We start from the raw sequence: 22,630 nt of genomic DNA, 5'->3' as shown, positions 1-22,630 counted from the left end.
TGTAAATCAGGCCGTCTGTGTTCAAGCACAGAAAGAATGGAGGAGAGCATTGCTGACAGGCCCTTTCCCATCTCTGCTATTCCCCTGCCTTCTCCCTTGCAGTTCTCCCCTGTCCTCTCCCACTTTCCCCACCTTGTATTTAAATGCAGAAAGCCGAGGGAGGCTAGCGGGGCAGGCACATGCGCAGTAAATCCAGAAAGAGAGACTCGACGCCAGTCCAGTCCCCTGCTCAAAACTGAATCCAGAAGCAGCTTTGTGCCATGGTCCTAGTATTCTTGAAAGAGCCTTCTTAAGCCAGTAACAGTCCCTTATTATTGACTTAAATATTATACTCTGCAGGCAACCCTGGCACCCACTGACACATTCATGACAGTGTGCCAGGTCATTTGGCCAGCTTGTGCTAAGTGAGAGTATGCAATCTGTCCTTGCTGTGCTAACAGGTCACAATGGATCTCCCCTAACCGTGCTAGGAGATATAAATGGCACATGGCCTCATAGTGCTAGAAGTGCATACTAGGTATCTGCCCTTACTATGCCAACTGACCATAATGTAAGCTACCCTTACATTGCTACCGGGGAATAATTGCATCTAGCCCTACTGTGCTGACTGGATATAACAGAATTCGGCAATGCACTGCTAGGTGGTCATAATGAATCTAGCAGTACGATTGTACATGGGAATAATGGCATCTAGCCCTGCTGTGCCCGCTGGATATAACAGAATTCAGCAATGCTCTGCTAGGTGGGCATAATGAATCTAGCCGTACGATTATACCAGTGAATAATAGCATCTAGCCCTGCTGTGCTGACAGGATATAGAAGAATTCAGCAATGCTCTGCTAGGTGGGCATAATGAATCTAGCCGTGCGATTGTACGTGGGAATAATGGCATCTAGCCATGCTGTGCTAACTGGATATAGAAGAATTCGGCAATGCTCTGCTAGGTGATCGTAATGAATTTAGCCGAACCATTGGACCTGTAAATAATGGCATCTAGCCCTGCTGTGCTGACTGGATATAACAGAATTCGGCAATGCTCTGCTAGGTGGTCATAATGAATATAGCCGAACGATTGTACATGGGAATAATGGCATCTAGCCCTGCTGTGCTGACTGGATATAACAGAATCTGGCAATGCTCTGCTATGTGGGCATAAGGAATCTAGCCGTACGATTGTACCTGGGAATAATGGCATCTAGCCCAGCCGTGCTGACTGGATATAACAGAATTCGGCAATGCTCTGCTAGGTGATCATAATGAATTTAGCCGTACAATTGTACATGGGAATAATGGCATCTAGCCCTGCTGTGCTGACTGGATATAACAGAATTCGGCAATGCTCTGCTAGGTGGTCATACTGAATCTAGTCGTACGATTTAAACCTGAGAATAATGGCCTCTAGCCCTGCTATGCTGACTGGATATAACAGAATTCGGCAATGCTCTGCTAGGTGGTCATAATGAATCTAACCGAACGATTGTACATGGGAATAATGGCATCTAGCCCTGCTGTGCTGACTGGATATAACACAATTCGGCAATGCTCTGCTATGTGGGCATAAGGAATCTAGCCGTACGATTGTGCCTGGGAATAATGACATCTAGCCCAGCCGTGCTGACTGGATATAACAGAATTCCTGCTGTACTAACCTAGCATGTTGGGACATAGCACTGCTGTGCTACATGAGCAAAATGAAACCTGGCTATGCTGTGCTTTTGAGCAGAATGGAAACTAGCAGAACTCTTCTAATTGGGCATTTTATGTATAATGGTCCGTGAGCCTGGACATTGGTTGGCATTTTGCGGGTACCCTAGGCGGGTACGACAGCAATAACTGCCAATGATTTGCCTACTCTACCTTTTCTTTGCAATACCTGCAATGTGATGGTGCTCGCTGGGTATATGATGTCAATAGCAGAAAATGGTGCGCGCAGCCGGCCATATTATGGCAATGCCACTCAAATGCCTACACAAAAGTGAAAATAATTTTCTTTGTCAACATGAGTTTGCTGTTGAAACAGAACAAGCCTTCTGACAGCGCCAGCCCACCTGTTTCAGATGAGTACATCTCTTGCTTGGTGGGTGACGTGGGTTGTGTGCTTCAGCCTGCCTCCATTCAGCAAGTGTGACGACGACAAGACGACATGGATTTCTGTAGCCCAAAGATACGGCTTGATCCTTCGGTCTCAGCTGGTCGGCGGCGTCCTTGTCAGAGCCCGTTTCTAGGCAACATTTTTGATTTAAGTCCAACACATAAGTAACGGATAGAACTGTCTGTCCCCAATATGCAAGGGAAGTGCAGCAGCTGGCAAACGAGAACTGGCGCTTTTTGTCAGGTTCTGTATCACAGTGTATCGGGGGCTGGCACAGTGACACAAGGCATGACAAATACTGGAGACTTGAAGAAGAGGGAAGGAAGCTGGGGGACGACCTTCGTGGAAGCAGATTGACAGCTGCGGTAGCCTGCTCTCATCTCAAACTACGAGGTTGCTCATTCAAATTAGAAGCTACTGGCACAGGTGGCTTCAAGAATTCAAGGATTTGTTTATTTTTTATTTATTTTAATTTTATTGTATTTGGTTTAAATAAACCTTTACAAATTCTCTTCAGAAAAGTACAGAACAAAAACAGAACATCAAACATAAATACAATTCAAATACATCTACAAACACATAATCTTAATCAAAATGTCCTTAATAAAATATTTCCTTAGTAAAAGGTTTCCTTCAATGGCATTCACATTAAATCTTCGGTCCAATAATAGGGCTTATTAAGTGCACAGTCTCTGAAGTGGTAACTACACAGGTGTACTCGTCAAACTTTACAGCATATTAACAGGGTAATAGTGCTAAAGCCGTGAACGCAGCTGTATGTCGATTCATGGAATGCGCTGCGCGTGTGTTCCCCGGGATGTGTGCCAAATCCACGGGCGCACACATCACTAAACGCTGTGCGCGACGTGCAAAGCGAAAGCGCACAATGTGTAGAGCACACAACAAAAGGGAGCGGAACACGGGGAGGAACACGCGGAATCGGGAACAATGCATGAAAATGTGGGCGTTACGGGGGAAGTACCGCAGCTAAATCCACGCAACGCCCACACGTGCGCTCACAACACATATTCATGGAATCGAACAGGGGAAACCCGCGCGCCACAAAAGACGCGCTAATCCTGAAACACGTACGCCAGCAGGAAGCAGGCCCCGCACAGCATAAAAGTGCGTGCAAAGAACAAACAAGCTCATACGCTACAATGAATATACTGTTCCTCGCAGCAGTGGTTTTGGGACACCACAGGAGGAGGTGGATAGCCAGGCCCTGCATTTTTTTACCCAGGACCAGCCTTTTTGGGATGCCTGATGACCAGGTCTATGGGAGGTACAGGTTTCCACCACAAATAATCCTAGAACTGGTTGCTGAGTGAGAGGATGACCTCACATCACCCACCCTGTGCTCCCAAGCACTGAGTCCCTTGGAAAAGGTGCTCAATGTACTGCATTTCATGGCTACTGGGTCATTTCAGTAGACAAGTGCCATAGTTGGGGTGTCTCACAGGCCACGCAGTCACGCTGCCTAAACCAGGTGTTGGCGATCATGACTGCACGCCCCTCAGTCCGCAGGCACATATGCATGCCCAGAACACCTGCAGAAAGGCAGGCCATGGTCCAGGGCTTTTACGGGGTGGCACACTTCCCCAAAGTGCTAGGTGCCATTGATTGCACCCATGTAGCTGTACGCCCTCCCAGGGCCACTGAGCACATCTATCGAAACCGCAAACACTGGCATTCCATCAACGTGCAGGTTGTATGTGATGCCAAGGGAATCATCACCTCAGTATATGCCAACTATCTGGGGTCCAGCGATGATAGTTTCATATTCAGAATGTCACCCCTAAACTGGGACCTGGAAGTTGGGAGGCATGGTGACACATGGCTGATTGGTGAGTACAAATGCCTCTGCACATGCATGCATGTCAGACACTGAGAAATGGGAAAATCCAACTAATGATACCCATCATCACTTCCCCAGGGGACAGTGCCTACCCTCTGAGCACCTACATGATGACGCCAATAAGTATCCCCACCAGGGGGCGTGGCTAACCGCCATGTGAGAAGGACGCGTCTTCAGTCGGCTCCAGCGATGTGCCCAACATTTGGCCGCTAAAACAATATTTTGCCGCAACAACCACTCCCAAATTTCACCCCAGAGGCAGAAGTCGGCTGGCAGCGCTGTCTGCCGAGGTTTCGGACGACTGGAGGACTCCGCCGAAGAGAAACACTGTGGGCCTGGGCGAAGCGATCCGGCGCGCAAAATGGCCCCTGCCCAACAACCGCGGCAGTGATCGGCACTGATCGGCCTAGGCACCCGGAGGCTTGAGCCCGGCAAACTCTGCAGGGATCGGAGCACGCATGACGAGGGGCGGGCGAGCTGATGCGGAAATTGCTGGCGGCGCATAGCTCTGGACCAAAGGGCTCGAGGCGGGCCTGAGCTGCGCGACACAACACAAGACCGGGGCGGCGGAGGCCAGGAGAGGCGAAGAGGCAACGTGCGTGGCGGACCCGACGGGAGAGAAGAAGCGACCAGCCCCCGCCGGGTTGATCCTCGCCCGCAGCAAGTGGCAACCATCCCGTGGCCGCTGGACTTCGGTGGAATACCCCGCCAGACGAAGTAAGGAGTGGGCGAAAGGGGTGCGGGGGGCCCGGACACCATGGTGCGGGGGTGTGGAAGTTCCCAAAGTCCCCCCCCGCCCACCCACACTGCAATCACCAGCTGGAGCGCGGACATGCGCCAGACCCGCACGGCCTGACACCTGGAACAGGGACCTGGAGAGTGCACGGGGCTGCGTGGAAGCCCCTGGCCATAACACGCCACAAGAAACAGAGGCCGCAGCCCGCAGGAGCCACCGAGACAGGACGGGGTGGCCCTTCGCATACCCACAAGCGGAGCACGCGTGCAGCCCTACGCTAGGAAACAGGGCCAGTGGCCGGCACACTTAAGCACCTTACTCGGACAATCACCCCAGAGGTCACGTTGATAACCTTGGGGGCTCTCCACTTCGAGTCAGGCCAACGGGGCGGCGCACGCTAGACGTAGGCGCCCCGGACAGAGGCAACAACATCGCCGCACTAATTAACACTGACCACATGGGTAGCAGGCGCGAAGGCTTGTGCGAAGCAATGGCCACTAAAGGGGCCAGGAACAAACAGAGACAAACAACAATGGAGACCTACGCGGCCACGGGGGCTCCGGGGGCGGATGCCATTCCGGACCATGGAGCCGCAGCGAGCACCGGGCCCCACGAACCAGCTAATTCCCAGCTGCTGGAAGCCATCATGACGTTACAAAAAACAATGGAGAGTAAAATCGACGGAGTTGCTATAGACTTAAACTTGCTGCGGCAGGATGTACGATCCATAGCGGGCAGAACCGAAGTGCTAGAGACTCAAGTTAAAGAAAACTCAGAGGCAAAGACGGTGCTCCTCAGGGAGGTGGACATTCTAACTCAGAAGGTGAAGAATTTAGAGGTCAGGGCGGACGAGGCGGAGGGGCGCGCACGCCGTAACAACATCAGACTCATCGGCGTACCGGAGGGAATCGAAGGGAATGACCCCACTAACTATGTGGAGGACCTCCTGATCCAAGAAATTGGAGCTGGCAACTTATCCCAAGGCTTCACCAACGAAAGGGCTCACCGATCCCTCACCAAGAGGCCACCACCTGGAAACCCTCCCAGGCCAATAATAGCCAAGGTGCTTAATTACAAAGACAGAGAAACGATTCTTGCCTTTTCCAGGTCAGGCGGCAGCATAATCAGGAACTCACGAAAAATTGCCATCTACCCGGACTATACCCTCCAGGTTCAAAGGAGCAGAGCCCAATTTATCCACACCAAAGTCAGACTGAAAAACGCAGGTCTGCGGTACATGCTCCTATATCCCGCCAGACTGAAGGTCCTGGTCAACAATAAAGCCCATTTTTTCGATACACCAGCGGTAGTATGTGAGTGGATGGACAGGGAACAAATCCCAGACATCGAAATCAGACAGCGTCGACCACGGCAGTCGGCACCCTGACCACTGCCACAGCTGCCCGAAACCGGAAGGCGGCAACACACTGCATGACACACTAAATGCAGCAACACAAAGTCAATCGGAGCCATACTGGAGACCAACAGCGAAGTAAGTCACCTGCTGAGCCAACCTCTCTCTTACCCCCAGAAACACTTTTGGGTGATTAACCCACCGGTAGGGCATCTGTAGACCTAGTTCGAACGGAGCGGAAACGGGATAGTCAGAGGGGGGGCAACCCCACTAGACTGGTTTTATTGTTTAAAAGTTCAAAGGTTAATGTTTTTGGGATGGGGAACTCATATGTTACACTCCTGGGAGCCAATCACGGCGAGAGGAACCTCGCCGGACCGGTTCTATGTTCTCACAGTTACGGGGTCAAGTTTGGGGACCCGATGTTACGGAGGCCTTGAAGACAAAGGGGGGAGGGACACGAGAGGGTAGAGCCCATGTTGAGAACTTTAGTCAGACAACACCGAGGCCACAGGAACTCTCCATAACAGATATATCACTTGTAGGGCCTGGACCTAAGCAGAGGACAATCAACAGATACCACGACACCCATGGCTGGAAATATTAACGTAATAACGTGGAACGTCAGAGGCTTGAATAGCTTTGTTAAGCAACGCCGGATATACACATACCTGCGTAGATGTAAAGTGGGAATCACCATGCTTCAGGAGACACACCTAACAAGGGACAAACAAGAGTCTATGGCCAAAATATGGCGAGGAACCCTGATTGGATCCCCCTACTCCTCATACGCTAGAGGGGTCCTGATATGGATAGACCCATCCATCCCTTTCAAGGTAGTGAACACCAAGACAGACAACGAAGACAGGATGGCACTGGTGCATGGGACCATGGATGGGAGGGAGATATGTCTGATTAGCACGTACGCACCTAACCATGACGCCACAGCTTTCTTCCACTCCCTATATTCTCGGATTGGCCCCTATGTAGACTGCACCGTGATTTGGGGGGGAGATCACAACTGCACATTAGACCCCATGAAAGACAGGTCCGACTCTAAACACTCCTGCCCTTCCCCCCCAGCCAAAATACTGTCTAAACTAATAGCCTAACTGGCACTCTGTGACCTGTGGAGGGAACAGAACCCCGAGAAAAGTGAATACTCCTTTTTCTCCCCGCCTCACAAGGTCCATACCAGATTGGACTATATCTTAATAAGCCAGGGGCAGCAAGCTAGGTTTAGAGATGCACGTTACTTGCCCAGGGTGCTGTCAGACCACTCCCCCATGCAGGCTACCTGGGAGATATACCCACCTAAACCCCCAGTTCCCACGTGGAGACTTAGAGCCGAGGCCCTACTAGATACAGCCTTCCGAGAAAATATAAGAGACAGTACTGAGGAATACTGGCAGAACAACCTAGATAGTGTGAACTACTTCGGAACGGCTTGGGAGGCTTATAAAGTTGTTATGAGAGGAGAGATGATAGCCACAATCGGGGGTACCCTGAAGTCCATCACAACCTCCCTAGAGGGCGCTGAAAAAGAGCTGAGGGTGCTGGAGGGTAGGGCAGACTCGACCCCGGAACATATACAGAAAATAACTGAATTGCGACAGGCCTGTCTGTCTCACTGGGAGTCGCTTGGGAAACTGAGCTATGCTAAACACTCTGAAAGGACGCACGCACTGGGGGACAAACCTGGTAAACTCTTAGCCTGGCTCTATAAGAGAGAAATCCCCAGGACACCCATTTGCACCATACTCAGACCCGATGGCACCACAGCACATACCCAAGATGAGATCAACTCGGTCTTCTCCGAGTTCTACCGAGAACTCTACTCCAAGACCCCACCCCCCACCAACTCTGAGATAGAGGACGCCCTGGGCAGTATAAAGCTACCTAAACTAGACGCACAAATGGCCGAAACCCTAGAGGAGCCAATTACCCCAGATGAGGTGATGGCTATAATCAGATCCCTACCCACTGGAAAAGCGCCAGGCACAGATGGCATACCAGGGGAATTTTATAGGACATATGAAGACGCCCTCGCCCCAATGCTAGCACGGGTATTCAATGAGGCGTATGAGCGTGGCATCCTCCCCGACTCCATGAGGGAGGCCACAATAATCCCTTTGCTGAAACCTGGAAGGGATGGAATAGACTGTGGGTCTTATAGACCACTTTCTATGCTAAATGTTGACTGCAAAATATTAACAGCACTTCTTGCAAATAGGCTACACAGAGTGATCCCCCAGCTGATCCACCAGGACCAGACTGGCTACGTGCCGGGGCGCTCTATTACCGAAAACCTACGTAGGTTACACCACATTATATACGGCACTGAGCATAGCCCCTGAAAATACACGGTGGCGTCATTGGACGCCACCAAGGCCTTCGATTCGGTGAGATGGGAATGGTTGTATGCTACTATGGGCAAAATGGGGATCGGGCCTGCCTTCCTGAAATGGACCCAATTGGTCTACGCCTGCCCCACCGCCAGAGTGCGCACCAACAGGACGTATTCTGATAAATGGCCCCTTCACAGAGGCACCCGGCAAGGATGTCCACTGTCCCCTATGCTTTACATTATTGCGTTTGTGGTGTATTAGTGCACCATGTGGGATTTACAAAAAAAGATATATTATGTAGTATTTTTAAATGAGATGCTTGGTAGTAAAATGCGTTTAAGTCAAGTGAGGGGAAGTGTTGTTTTATTAATTTGCCTGTCAATGAAGAGTAGTTTAAAGCTGCATAATTGTGTTGTGCAGCTGGTTGTGTAGTGGGTGTTATGTCCCTCACCCGGGTCACCAGAGGGGGACACAGTTGCCAGGATCACCCGGACCAAGTACCAGGCTGCGAGCACGCAGCAGAGCGGACCGTAAGGGGGAACACCCCACCGTATCTGGATCACCAGATGGCATCACAGTTCTGGAGACACCCAGCACACCTCAGCCTCGGCTCTGTGGGCACACAGGCCGATTGAGGAACACAGGCCGTGGTCATACGGCAGACAGGCATACAAAGAAGATACAGAGACAGGAGTTGCTGCTAACTGGGTTTCCACTGCAGTCTCCCCACGTGCCTGCAAAGGCCCCTTTTATTAACACTGTCATAACTCGTTTCCTAAAAGGGATAACATGCCCCCAGTTAAAGGGGCGACACATAACACTCTTCCTTTATTATAACAAAACCGAAAACAAACACAGTAACAGTGGCCCTGCAACCGAGCCTGCAACCTTGGTGCATTCCAGTCCATGCACCCGTACTATCAATACTAAACCATGGCAAGTTTTGGCACAGCAATCATTAGTACTTCCCATTCCAAACACCCACTCGAGACCCAGCAGCCCTATATTCCTGGATAAAACTATCCAGTCTGGGGAGCTGTGTTACGGTCACCCAGCCTTTGCCGGGGCCACCCCAGGCCACTTGTACTGCCACAGGACAGGAGGAATACATCTTCTCCTTCATCATCCTCTGCGTACTCGTACTGCCTCTGCTGGTCCTCTGCCACCAGGACCACCACGGCTCTGGGTGGTTTCCTCCCTGTAGCTTGTCTCCCTTCCCCCTTTGACGCTGGCCTCACTGTGCTGGCTAGGCATAACCGTGCGAAATAATCCTCTTTTCCACACCTCCCGCACTTGTGTCCTTTGGCTGGGCAGTCATTTGGGTGCGGCAAGTCCCATCCACAGTAAGGACACGTGGGGCCATTCTCTTTTCGTGGCCACTCTCCTCTTGTTGCTGGCTTACTTACTTGCCATTTGTCCACACCACACACATCCTCCAGCTTCACCCGTTGCATGGCCTCTACTTGGGCTGCTGCCTAGACCTGTCCACGGCCAAAGCACGCACCCCCGCCAGCTCCTGGACATGGCCCAGTTCTAGGATTCTGTCCAGACTTAGCCCTGGCTTCCTGAGAATCTGCTTCCGCAGCTTGGTAGAGCTACAGCCATACATTATCTGGGCTCTAACTTCGTCCTCCTCAAAGTTGCCCAGAGCACAGGAAGCGCAATGTTTCAAAGCTTGCAATGAAACACGTCCAGGCTCTCCCCTGGCTCTTGTCTCGTGCGCGGCATCCTGAACCATTAATAGTCGCGATTGATCATGGGCATTAAGTACTCATTCAGCGCAGCAATAGCTGCGGCATATATTTGGTCCATAGGCCGCAAGGTCTTGAACAGTCCCTGGATAGCTGGAACAGCTGAATACAGGAGGGTTGGACATTTTGCCCTTTCTTTTATCTCCACCGCCTCAAAGTATAGCTCAAGGTTCTCCACCCACGCCATCCAACGAGGTCCCAAATTGGCAGGTGCTCCCACCACATCAAAGACATGTAGGGGTGCCAGCTGCCCATTCTGCCGGTATTCCCCTTGGGTGTCATTTTCCTCATCCTCCATGATCGTTCTTGACGTAGCACAGTCCGTTCTCAACGCGGGCAGGCACCTGGCGTTGCTAGGCTAGTTGTCCAAAAGGGCGCACAAGCACTCCTTGGGGAGCCGCTACCCTTCTGTGTTCCTTGGTTCCCCCCCACCGGTGACCACTGCCGTCAGATGTTCCTGTAACACCCAGCTGCCTGGAATCAGTGCCACAGTAGATGTTTCTTCCGGCACTGAGTTTCCTCGGGAGATGTGGTTGTGTTGGTAGAGATGGGTCTGGTGTGAGTGTTGTTGCCTTGTGGTGTTCTCAGGACTGCTTTTGTAGCTGGTGCGTGATAGGGTTTCGGTTGGGCATTGTGGGTTGCTGTTTTGTTGAGCGTGTTTGTGCCCAGCAATGGCAGCGATGGTGTTGGGTTGTGTCAGACCCTGCCGGAAGGAGGATAGGCTTTACAATGGTTGTGAGTGTACGTTAGGTTTCTGCTTGTTAACAGGTGTTGCCATTGTGTGGGCAGGTAGTGCTCGGGTGTGGCAGGTCGAGGCCTGGCTTGGCAGGCCAGGGCAGGAGGTGACATGTATTGTTTTGCATGTAAGTTCCCCTGTTGCGCTTCGTTAGTATGTTTAGTGTTAGTTCTGAGTGGTTGTTTGGCGTAGTTGCTTGCTTTGTTGGTTAGGTGGTTCTTGGGTTTTTAAGAGGGGAAGTTGTGTGGTATCCTGCATGCTCTGATGGTTGTGCTGTGAGCAGTCACTGGAATGTGTGAGGTAATTTGGAATGTGAGGGGTCTTGGAGTTCTGGGTTTGGCAGTTCGGAAGGGACTTAAGGATGGGAGAAGGGACATGGAAGTATGCTGAAGCCTGCTCTCCTGTTTAATTTTTACCTTTGACCTTTAACAAATAAAGTACATTCCTGTTTTGTACTTACCTTGTCCTCGCCTGGTTCCTGCGTCTCTGTTAGTGAACTATATCTGTGTGTCATTTGTGCTGCATTCAGCTTAAACATTGCTTATGTTATGTTCTTCATGTCTTTATGGTTGCAAAAGATATTCTTTGTGTATAAAAGCATAGTTGGCCGAGTGTCCATGTTTCTTCATGTGAGTGCATATTTGCTTTGTGTCTATTGCATGCATGTATGTTATCTCATTGTGAGTTTGATCGTTCTCTCCATCTTTACCTATATTAAGTCAATTTCCTGCTGCACATGACTGAGATAAGGGCAGTAGGGTTGCCTTAATGAGTACCATTTCTCACCTGTGTGACATTTGGGTGGGTGATGGGCAGTAGCTATGGATGACGTATTCATCTGCCTGTCAACAATGTGCTGCAGAAAAATAGTTGAAGCATTTTAACTAAATGCATCTAAAAACGTTTTTTCTGTGTGCTTTAAGATAACTAATAACATGCAGACTCTTGCTCCCATCTGTTACACTCCAGCAGGGCACAAAATGAACAAACTACCGTAAAGAGTTCCTTATCAGTTAATGGCTGTAAAGTGTCACAGGAAGCTATTTTACAAGAATGAATTTGCAAAACTTGCCAGAGCCTTAATTCAGTGCTGCAGTGGCAGCTGGAATTCAGCTCTGTGCTGGCTCAATCAGCAGGCATTGTGACATCACAAACGAAGCATAATACCTGATTACAGAGCAGTAGTGATGTCATTTACTTATATCGGATCAGTAGTCATATCACTAGTAACCTGTAATAAGAACATTATTTACAGGCTTTTATACAGGGATTACAGGCTGCCATGTATTATAAACAGCTAACGTGAGATTCTCCATCTCCTGCCACTAACCTAAGCTACCACCTCCCTTTCAGATCCGCCAGAGTGCCTGAGGATGACGCAGATGGCAATGGTGCCTATAGTAGAGGCAGACATGATTTTCATGAAACACATGCTTTATGAAGGGAGAGAGTGGCACCCAGTGGTGAGCAGAGGCATTTCACTTAGAGCTGATAAGAGTGTAGTAAATCACTTGGTAGATGATGCCTCCTCTTGAGTAATTGTGTAGTAAAATTCACAGGCACCGTGCCCACCTGAAGGGGACGACTATGTGGAAATGCTTTATACATTTCCCATAATGACAACTTGAATCAAGTTATTGTGAGGAATAACATTTAATATGTTTTTGCTAATATCACTATACATCGCCTGCGGAGCCTGCTGTTTGATGGAGTTGAATTCCGTCATTTCACTTTGTCATTGTATGTGCGATTAACTCCTCCTACCTCTACATTTGGACGTGTACATGGAGTTTACAACTCAGACAATAAAGGTACTGGTTACGGCAAATTGATTCCACTGAGAAAATATGCGACTCTAAACAAGATATTACACGAGTGGTTGTTTGACTCCTTTATTTACAGCTTAATTGCTGACTTGAAAAAAATGTAATAATGAGTCTTATTAAAACCAAAACCTAAGCTCTCGAACTGTCAATATTTTAGTGCCACCGCCCTCTTTGTGCATTCCTGCTAACAACATCTAAAATGTGATCTGCTTATTCAGCTATAATAAGGGAATATGACATTGGGTCGAAATGTCCATGGTTCGGTTCCTTCGACTGTTAAGGCCAGGGTCACGTGTGTAAAGTGATGCTTGAGCTAATATAGTCGAGGGGAACGCCCACCTGGCTTCCAGTCTCGTGGCATGCCACTGGTAGGAAAGAAACGGTCGCTACCTAGTGAAGAATAAGCATGGGCAATGGGGCCTGTTTTGGTTTTTGCCTAGGCCAGGGGTAGGATGCCTGTCCCTCCTCACAGCCCGCCTCTCTATCCTACTTCCTGTGCCAGAACGTTCAGCCTGCAGACATTGCTCTTTGCAGCTGCAATCAGCAAAGAGGTAACATGCTGTGTATCACGTTAGGGGATTTGCACAGAGCTAGAGTACAGCAATGTGGTGCATACAAACAGGGCCAAAGTGCAGCTTTAAAAAAAAAAAAACACACAATACCCCGTGAGCCGAGCCTGATTCACAAAGCGTGTTTCAATGGGATTTCTCCCTTGAAAAACGCTTTGTAAATCATGCCGTCTGTGTTCAAGCACAGAAAGAATGGAGGAGAGCATTGCTGACAGGCCCTTTTCCATCTCTGCTATTGCCCTGCCTTCTCCCTTGCAGTTCTCCCCTGTCCTCTCCCACTTTCCCCACCTTGTATTGAAATGTAGAAAGCCGAGGGAGGCTAGCGGGGCAGGCACATGCGCTCAAAACTGAATCCAGAGGCAGCTTTGTGTCATGGTCCTAGTATGCTTGAGAGAGCCTTCTTAAGCCCAGGGGAGTTGCTAGGTCTGGAAAAGACCCGGGGCTAAGCTGATGTCAGAACTGTTGGGACTGGGGGCTAGCAAGCCTTTTGGCTGTAGCTCCTGAGATTCTATCCGGGGCTACAACCAAAAGATCAGGGGCTATAGCCCCCTTAGCCCCCCCCTAGCAACGCCCCTGCTTAAGCCAGTAACACTCCCTCATTATTGACTTAAATATTATACTCTGCAGGTAACCCTGGCGTCCAATGACACATTCATGACAATGTGGCAGTTCTTTTGGCCAGCTTGTGCTAAGTGAGAGTAGGCATTCTGGCCTTGCGGTGCTAACAAGTCACAATGGATCTCCCCTAACCGTGCTAGGAGATATAAATGGCACATGGCCTCATAGTGCTAGAAGTGCATGCTAGGAATCTGCCCTTACTATGCCAACTGACATAATGTAAGCTAGCCTTACATTGCTACCTGGGAATAATTGCATCTAGCCCTACTGTGATCACTGGATATAACAGAATTTGGCAATGCACTGCTAAGTGGTCATAATGAATCTAGCAGTACGATTGTACATGGGAATAATGGCATCTAGCCCTGCTGTGCTGACTGGATATAACAGAATTCGGCAATGCTCTGCTATGTGGGCATAATGAATCTAGCAGTATGATTGTACATGGGAATAGTGGCATCTAGCCCTGCTGTGCTGAATGAATATAACAGAATTCGGCAATGCTCTGCTATGTGGGCATAATTAATCTAGCCGTACGATTGTTCATGGGAATAATGGCATCTCACCCTGCTGTGCTGACTGGATATAACAGAATTCGGCAGAGCTCTGCTATGTGGGCATAATGAATCTAGCCGTACGATTGTACCTGGGAATAATGGCATTTAGCCATGCTGTGCTGACTGGATATAACAGAATTCGGCAGAGCTCTGCTATGTGAGCATAATTAATCAGGCAGTACAATTGTACATGTGAATAATAGCATCTAGCCCTGCTGTGCTGACTGGATATGACAGAATTCGGCATGCTGTGCAAGGGGGTCATAATTAATCTAGCCGTATGATTGTACATGGGAAAAATGGCATCTAGCCTTGCTGTGCTGACTGGATATAACAGAATGCGGCAATGCTGTGCTAGGTGGTCATAATTAATCTAGCCGTACGATTGTACCTGGGAATAATGGCACCTAGCCCTGCTGTGCTGACTGAATATAACACAATTCGGCAATGCTCTGCTATGTGGGCATAATGAATCTAGCCGTGCGATTGTACATGGGAATAATGGCATCTCGCCCTGCTGTGCTGACTGGATATAACAGAATTCAGCAGAGCTCTGCTATGTGGGCATAATGAATCTAGCCTGTGGGATATTTTTATCCACGCATCCAAGCCCTACCTCAAAACTGTGCAGTACTGACATGGAAAACATCATGATGGCCAGAGCTTCCCAGAAAATGCACAGGGAAATGCATGAAGAATAGGCTGCCACTCATTTTTGCCGATGTTATGGGCACAGAAGGACACTGCCTAAAACCACCATTGGACTACCCACACAGTAGTCTGAAACCATTGGGAGTGGCAATGCTGATTGCCAAAAGCAAACCCATAACTGTTGGGAATTCATTTTCTTAAATCCCAAAAAGGGGTGCAGTACCAGTACTCACCACTATCCAAAAGCCGGCGTTTTAAAACAACACCAGATTTTACTTTTTGTAGAAAACTGAATAAATGAACCCAAAGCAAGCCAAAGAAAGACTTACTGAGAGGTGGATCCAATGTAAAGTTATATTCTGAAGTGACTTGAAGGTTTATAACAAGACTGGCTGAGCTGTGGATTTCAGCAGTTTAAGTAAATTTGGACTGAAAGACACTAAAAATCTAAATGTTTAAATTGACTGAGTGACCTACTTTTGAGTGTCAAATAGGTTTCAATTGTTTAAATGTCATAGTTTTAAACTTAGAATCAGCATTCTAGCTGCATATGTAAAAATGTTTAGTTTTATTTGAATGCAGAAAACTGGGGAACAGAAATGACATGTAGCTAAAAACTGGCTTAAAGAGATTCCAATTCTGCCTGACATCTACCCCCATCAGGAGTGAAATTTGAGTCACAGCTGTGTTCCCAGGCCTATCTGCCTTTTGCTGGCCACACTAAGGATATGCCATCTCTCTGATAATTGAATTAAGGGGAGCCCCCACAGAATACAGGAGCTCTGAACAATGCAACCCACTTCACCCAGGCAGATGGTTTATTGCAGATGTCGTAAATGTAGCTTCCTCCTGGAAGGGAAGGGGAGGGGCACTGCCTGTGAGAGCAAGCTGGCTTGGCAGAACTGGAAAAACCAGAAATTCAACCTTGTGCTGGGGGGAAACCACACCCCTTTGGGGCCAGAACATAACTCTAAAAAGATGGATCATTCATAGAGCAGACATGTGAAAATTTTATAAATGATACCATAATTCTTGTGATTTTTCTGCCCACATTTTAAGAGGTTTTTAGAACCGGTGGTATGTTCAGGGGGGTTTTAGCGGAAAAGAGGATATTACTCAAAAGGTATGCATGTTAAAAATCTGACACTTCATCAACTAATGTCCATACTCCTTGCGCACATGTGTGTAAATTTGGGGTAATGTCCGATATTGCGAAACCAGTTAAAAAGTGAAATATGTGCCATTTTTGAACCCACCCCCCCCAGGAAGAGCAGATTTGGACAAGGGTATATCTCCTGTGATATGTGATGTGTGTATGTCATTTTAAACAAATATGTACCTCTGCAAATATGTATTTGGTTCAAATATAGATTGTGTGCAATTTGACAGGGGAGTGTCCTCTCTGCAGGCTGTAAAATGACATCACTCTGACACAACTTAGCTCCCCCAATCAGGGGAGAAATGAAAGCTTGGCCAATGATAAGTGGAGAGGGGTAGAGCCTAGTGATGCTGCACACACACCCATTTTAAAAACACATAAAAGCAGACAGACAGGACAGATAGGAACCTTCAAATCCATTTGCAGCTGGAAGCTCTGCCGGGAAAATCCATACTTCACCTCCATCAATCTCTAGAGAAAGCTGTGCAGAAAGATCCAGACTTTAAATCCATCAATCTCCAGAATCCAGAGAGGCTAGAGAGAGAGCTGACCCAGATCACTGTGAAGTGCAGAGACCAGAGTCCAGTCTAAAACCTGACCAGATCCGTGGCGAGGCCCATTTAATTCAAGAATATAGTGTGAGTACCTAGCAAACTGTGCAGAACCAATCTCTTAGTTAAAATAATATAATTCAATCTATTTAATTTAAGTAGAACTGCCTCCTAACTGTCACCTGTCATTTGCAAAGCTGTCACCTGTCATTTTCTAGTTGCAAGCTGCACTTGTCTTTTTGAACTTTAAAATTTCAAATCTGAAAAACGACCTTTATTTAATCGCTCATATCTCCGTGACCGTTTGTCCTAGAGACTTGCAGTAACTTTCCTCTGAAAGCTGGGAATCGTGGCTTTTCCACGAACCTAGAATTGCATTCCTACCCCCTATAGTTTTGCCGTAATCGCGAAAGACGCACTCGCGAATTTTGCCGCGATTTGCAATTTCTCAACGTGTGAAAACAGCAGTTTTCTTGCTTTCAGTTGCCAAAAATTAGTTTAACCTGCTAGTTACACCCTAGATCCTTGCTAAAGTGAGCCTGGACTAATATTAACTTGATACCACTCACCCTGAACCTCTAGAGGGAATTAAAAGCATTTTAGTATATTTTTCACTTCATTGCCAGCACATATAAAAGCATTTTGGGCCTGTGTTTAAAACTCCGATCTGTAGTCTAAGCTTGCTGGGGTGAACTGAATCACATTTGATTGCATTTCTGAGAACTGTGTGCCTTCCTTCCATATCCTTGCATTGCATAAAAGGGGGGGGGGTGAATTGTCCAAGAACGTGATTACATTGTCTTTTGCTGAAATCCTATCAAGTTATTTTCCGTACTGCATTTCATTCCACATTGCATCCATTTGAAACCATAAAAGTATTGTTGCTACCTTATCCATTTCATGTCAACTCCTTAGTGATTATAAAGAGGTGTGCTAGTGCCAGATTCTCCATTGTTAATCTTTATCATATCAGATTAAGTGTGATATTCAATTATTAATTTATTATAAAGCGTGATATATATATATATATATATATATATATATATATATATATATTGTTTAAATTATCAAATAAACCTTTTAACTTGCAAAACAGAACTACTTCTTGGCTCAGTGGGGTCAGGAGGATTCCAAGAGAGGGGTGTTATATAGGGGTAGTCATCCAGAACGCATGAACTGGACATAAAGATATATCAATAAGGGTTTCCATTCAGTATCCCAGACTAGGCATTGACTTAGCTGTAGTGTTGAATTGAATCCTCTTACAAATTGGGGGCTCGGGCCGGACGTTTGGGTTAGATCTACCATTTGTGCAGATTAATACAGCGTGCCAGCTGACCAGATACACATATCCGGTCGGATCACCACGCTGTGTTACGCTGTAAAGCACTGCTCAAAAGGAACGCTCCAAGGAAACGGTCTGTTTTGCAAGAATAAAATACTAACTCTTGTAAGTCAGGAAGGAAATCAAATTTCCAGAATGACGACACTCGTGGACATGAAAATAGCCAGAGAGCACCTCTTACATAAGCTATTTGTGAGAGGTGAATGGACCGAACAGGGCCAGGATGCGTGGTTGCAGGCAATCACACAACAGGTCACTGAAACAGGGTCAGATATATATAGAGATCAGGGTCCCCTACATGTGGCCCTGAGTGAACTATACATGGCTCCTAAAGCTAAGGATGAACAAGACAAGATGGTTAGGATAGCGGCATACCTGTACCTATATATGGGAGACATGCAGGATAAATGTACTGAAAGCCAAGATCTGGCGAATAAGCGACAGATGGCGTTAGAGAAGGTCCAATCTGACCTGGTCTCTTCTGAGCAGAGGCTGCAGGGGAGCCAGGAGTCAGAAAATGAGAGTAGACAGCACATCATTAAAATAAAGAGGGATATGGACATCCTGCAACAGGAAAAGGCTGACCAGGATACCAGATTTCTGGCCTTGCAGAAGGAGTACCAAGAAGGTTTGGATTCCCTTACCCAGAGCCAGAAAAAGCTGGAGCAACAGTTAGACTTCAATAGGGCATGTGCTGAGCAGGTAGTCACCCTGCAAAGCCACCTAGATAGGGAGAAGGCAGAGAGCAATAAACTGATTCTGAAAGACCTGGATACCCAGGCAGAATTTGACCAGGAGCGCCAGAAAGCTGGTGCCTTCCAAAGGCAAAGGGACGACCTGGCGGCACAGATGCAGGCTCTTAGTCAGGAAAGGGATACCTTAGGCCAGGAAGTCTGACACTTAAAAAGGAAAATGGAAGAAAATCACCTGGCCCTCCAGGGACTGGGTGACCCCCAAAAAGAACACCAGGACTTGCTAGAGCACACCAGGAGGGTGGAGGATGCTCTGGCAAGACAGGAGCAGGCCAGTAGGGATGGGACTCAGGAGGTAGCCCTCCTGCAGCAAAGACTGGCCCAGTGCTCCAGGACCAATCAGGAAACGCAGAGAGAGAATGAGGCTCTCTGCCAGCACAATGATAGGCTCCAACAACAGGTAGCGATGCAAGGGAGACTGATAGAGTCTAGTAAGGCCTTAACTGAGGAACTGAAGGCGCAGGCTCTTGCATTGCAACAGGGAGCAGGGGCGGATAGAGATGAGGTTCGCTGGGAAAGAGAAACTCCTGAGCATAACCCCAGGAGCCCTAGTACCAGAGGCCTTTATTTCTCTCAGTCCCTGGACTCTGCCACCCCTATGTCCCCTGGCGCACATGAGCACAGGGCCACATGGATGGCAGATTACTATCCAGCCAGAAGCATGGGGCTCATAGGCCAGTACCACCCAGGAATGGAGGGGCGGGCATCCGGGTATGGGCACCCAAGCACAGTGCAATTTGATGGGGAACCCCAGGAGAGTAGGCCCATTAAGGGCATCCTGAAAACCTCTGTCCAGTTAGGTCAGTGGGGGGGTACCCATCAAATCCTGGCAGCAAGGAGGGATCTGAAGACTCCTCTGAGCGGTACAGGACACAGGAGACCAGGTCCCCACATTCTGCCAGCCATTCCCAGGCTCGCAGAATCCGGGAAAACCTGGAAGAACAGACGGGAACCTCTGGGAGCAGTGCCTTTGAGTCAGAAGATGAATGGACCAGGGTTACCCGAACCAAAAAGGCCAATAAGGCAAAAAGGGCCTTGCTTAAGGACCCCTTAAAGCAGATTAAGGCAATCAGGAGTGTCATCACGCCTTATCACAAGAACGCCAAGTACTCTGTTTGGGAACACTTGGAGCTCTATGAGCAAATGATGGAGACTTTTCATTTGAAGGACAGCCAAAGCTGTATCCAATATGTAAAGTGGAACTTCTCCCCGGAATACTCCAGATTCTTTGCGGGGCTGGAGGACCAAAATCATTTAAGATGGTCCACCTATAAGGCGGCCATCTTGAAACATTTTTCTGTTCACAGAAATCCTCAAGAGGCTCGCAAGGCAGCCTACAATTTGCAGTGTGGGGAGGATCAGGCCCCACAAGAGTTTGTGCAAGAACTGAAACGTGCCTTTGCGCAGACCACCAGAAGGGTGCGCACAGATAGCAGAGAATTTGTTAATACGTTTTTCCATGCCTTGCCCAAATACATAATGACCCAGCTCGTGAGAGATTTTCATGAGAAAAGATCTTTAGAATGGGTCATTGAACAAGCCGAGCGCATCTACGAGGTGCAGAAACCGGTGGAAAACAAAAACCAGCCCAAAAACCCCAAAACTAACAGCACCCCTGCTGCTGCCAAGGTGGCAGAGGTAAAGGTTGCCCCCGTTTTGGATTTGGAGATGGGGGGGCCTAAAAACCTACCTGCACCTAATAATGCTAGGCCCAGAAGGTCCTCGGGCCAGTCACAGACAGGCAGCCAGGAAGGCAGCCCCACAAATGGGGTCCCTCGCTCTCCTGATTATGTAAGCCCCCGTTACAAGGGAAACAGACCCATCCTGGGTTATGTGTGGACTCCTCCAGCCCAAGGGGGGGGGTCCAGCCAAGAACCTAACCCAGGGAACTTCCCTCCTAACTTCCCACCGGAGGGCAGAAACTCACCAAATCCTGGGCAGAACTTTTTCCCCAGGTATCCACCCAACTTCCAACCCCAAAATCCTCCACCCTTCTTTCCCCAATTCCCTGAGCCCAGACAACCGAATCCGGGAGAGGGGAGGCCAAGGGTGGAGGGGTACCCAAATCTTCCCAACCCGGGGTACTACCAGAGAAGGGATAGCTACCCTTCCTGGGATCAGCACAGGGGAGAAAACAGGGCCCCATATCAGCCTGAGCGGGTTTCCCAGTTAGAGCGCCAGGTTCAAAACATGGCGCGGGATCTGGGTCACATACTGAGGGCTCAGCAGAACCCTCAGATGGGCATGCCGGCGCAGAACGCACCCAACTCTGGACCTGGTGCCCCAGAACAATGACGGGGGCAGCACCCCGATAACTCACCGGTTCCCAGGGAGGAGGCACAAAGGGAAGGGGGGTGTAAAGCCTTGGAGGAAGCTTCCTTCCTCACTTGTAAACAGCCCCTGGAAACCCAGGAACCGGAAACAAAATCTCTTGCCCCTGAAAGTCTGCCTCCTAAGGAGCAGAGGGGGGGTAGGAGAAACAAAAGACCCAAACAGACTCAGTTTGAGGAGGAGGTACAGATCTTCCAATTTGAGGGAAAGGGATCCTCAGAGGATCCTGGGAAAAGGATCTTCTCCTTCAGCGAGGGGGGAACTCCTCCCAAAGAAAAATGGGTCCCTAGGGATGCAAATCCAGACTGGGGAGATGGGGAGACTGAGCTACCGCCGCCCACCATCTCATCCCAGAACCAACAGCAAGAAAATCCCCTGGTTCAAACCCATCCTGGTGACTACCTCCAAAAAGGGGGGGGCTGCCCAGAACCAGAGCCAGGGGAACCCACAATGGCTCTGATCTCCAGTTGCCAACTTTTTCTTTCAGATTCCCAAGGCTCTCCACCGAATTCTGCCCAAATTTCTTCTCTTGAAATGTCCAAAACCAGAAAGTTAGCCCACCAGCTGTCCAAAAATGTGCATTATCTGTGCCCCCTTGAGGAGAAGGAGGGAAGATACTATGCCCCGGTACAAGTACAGGGGCAGGGTACAATTTTGGCACTGGTGGACACTGGATCTCAAGCGACCCTTCTGTCCAGAAGGGCCTTTGACGAACTGAATGCAGGAAGGGGAGAGAATTACCAAATTCCTCTCACCTCTCTTCCTGGACAACTCCAGAACTTTGACGGGAAGGAAATTCCCGTCGAGGGGACGGCAGACTTGGACATTAAAATTGGGCGACACAAGTTGAAACACCCAGTCATAGTTGTGACTCCAGAGGGCACCCCTTGTTTACTAGGGAATGACCTCCTGAGAAGGTTGTCACCCCTAATAGATTGCGTAAACAAGGTCCTCTGGACCCAGACTAGCCGACCAATAAAATTAAAACAGAGTGTCAACCATGTTAGTTTAAACGGCACCTGCCACATGGTTGAACAAAAACCTGACCAAGTAGAATTTCACTTCCAGAATAGCCAAATTCCAGACGTGACAGTAATAGCAGTAGGACAACAGACTGGTGATGGGGGGTCCTCTCTATTTCTGAAAATCAACCTTCCTTCCAGTTCAAGGTGGTATTCCACACTGGAAGGAAACACCCTGAAATTCTTTACTAATCCACAATCAGAAATTCCCACTCCGATAGTCCAGAAAGATGTGAAATCAGCTCAGAGCCTGGCTGATATTCAGCAAATTGGAGAGCGGTTGTTCATCCCTGTTCAAGTAAATGATGGGAAGGACTCTGTTCTCGCTCGAGTGTGTGTGAACAACGGTAAGAGCTTCATCAGCGAAGCCATGT

This window comes from Ambystoma mexicanum, chromosome 13 (assembly GCF_040938575.1).
Source record: "Ambystoma mexicanum isolate Mex_15411 chromosome 13, UKY_AmexF1_1, whole genome shotgun sequence".
In the NCBI taxonomy this organism is placed as follows: domain Eukaryota; kingdom Metazoa; phylum Chordata; class Amphibia; order Caudata; family Ambystomatidae; genus Ambystoma; species Ambystoma mexicanum.
Note: the sequence above shows the minus strand (reverse complement) of the source record.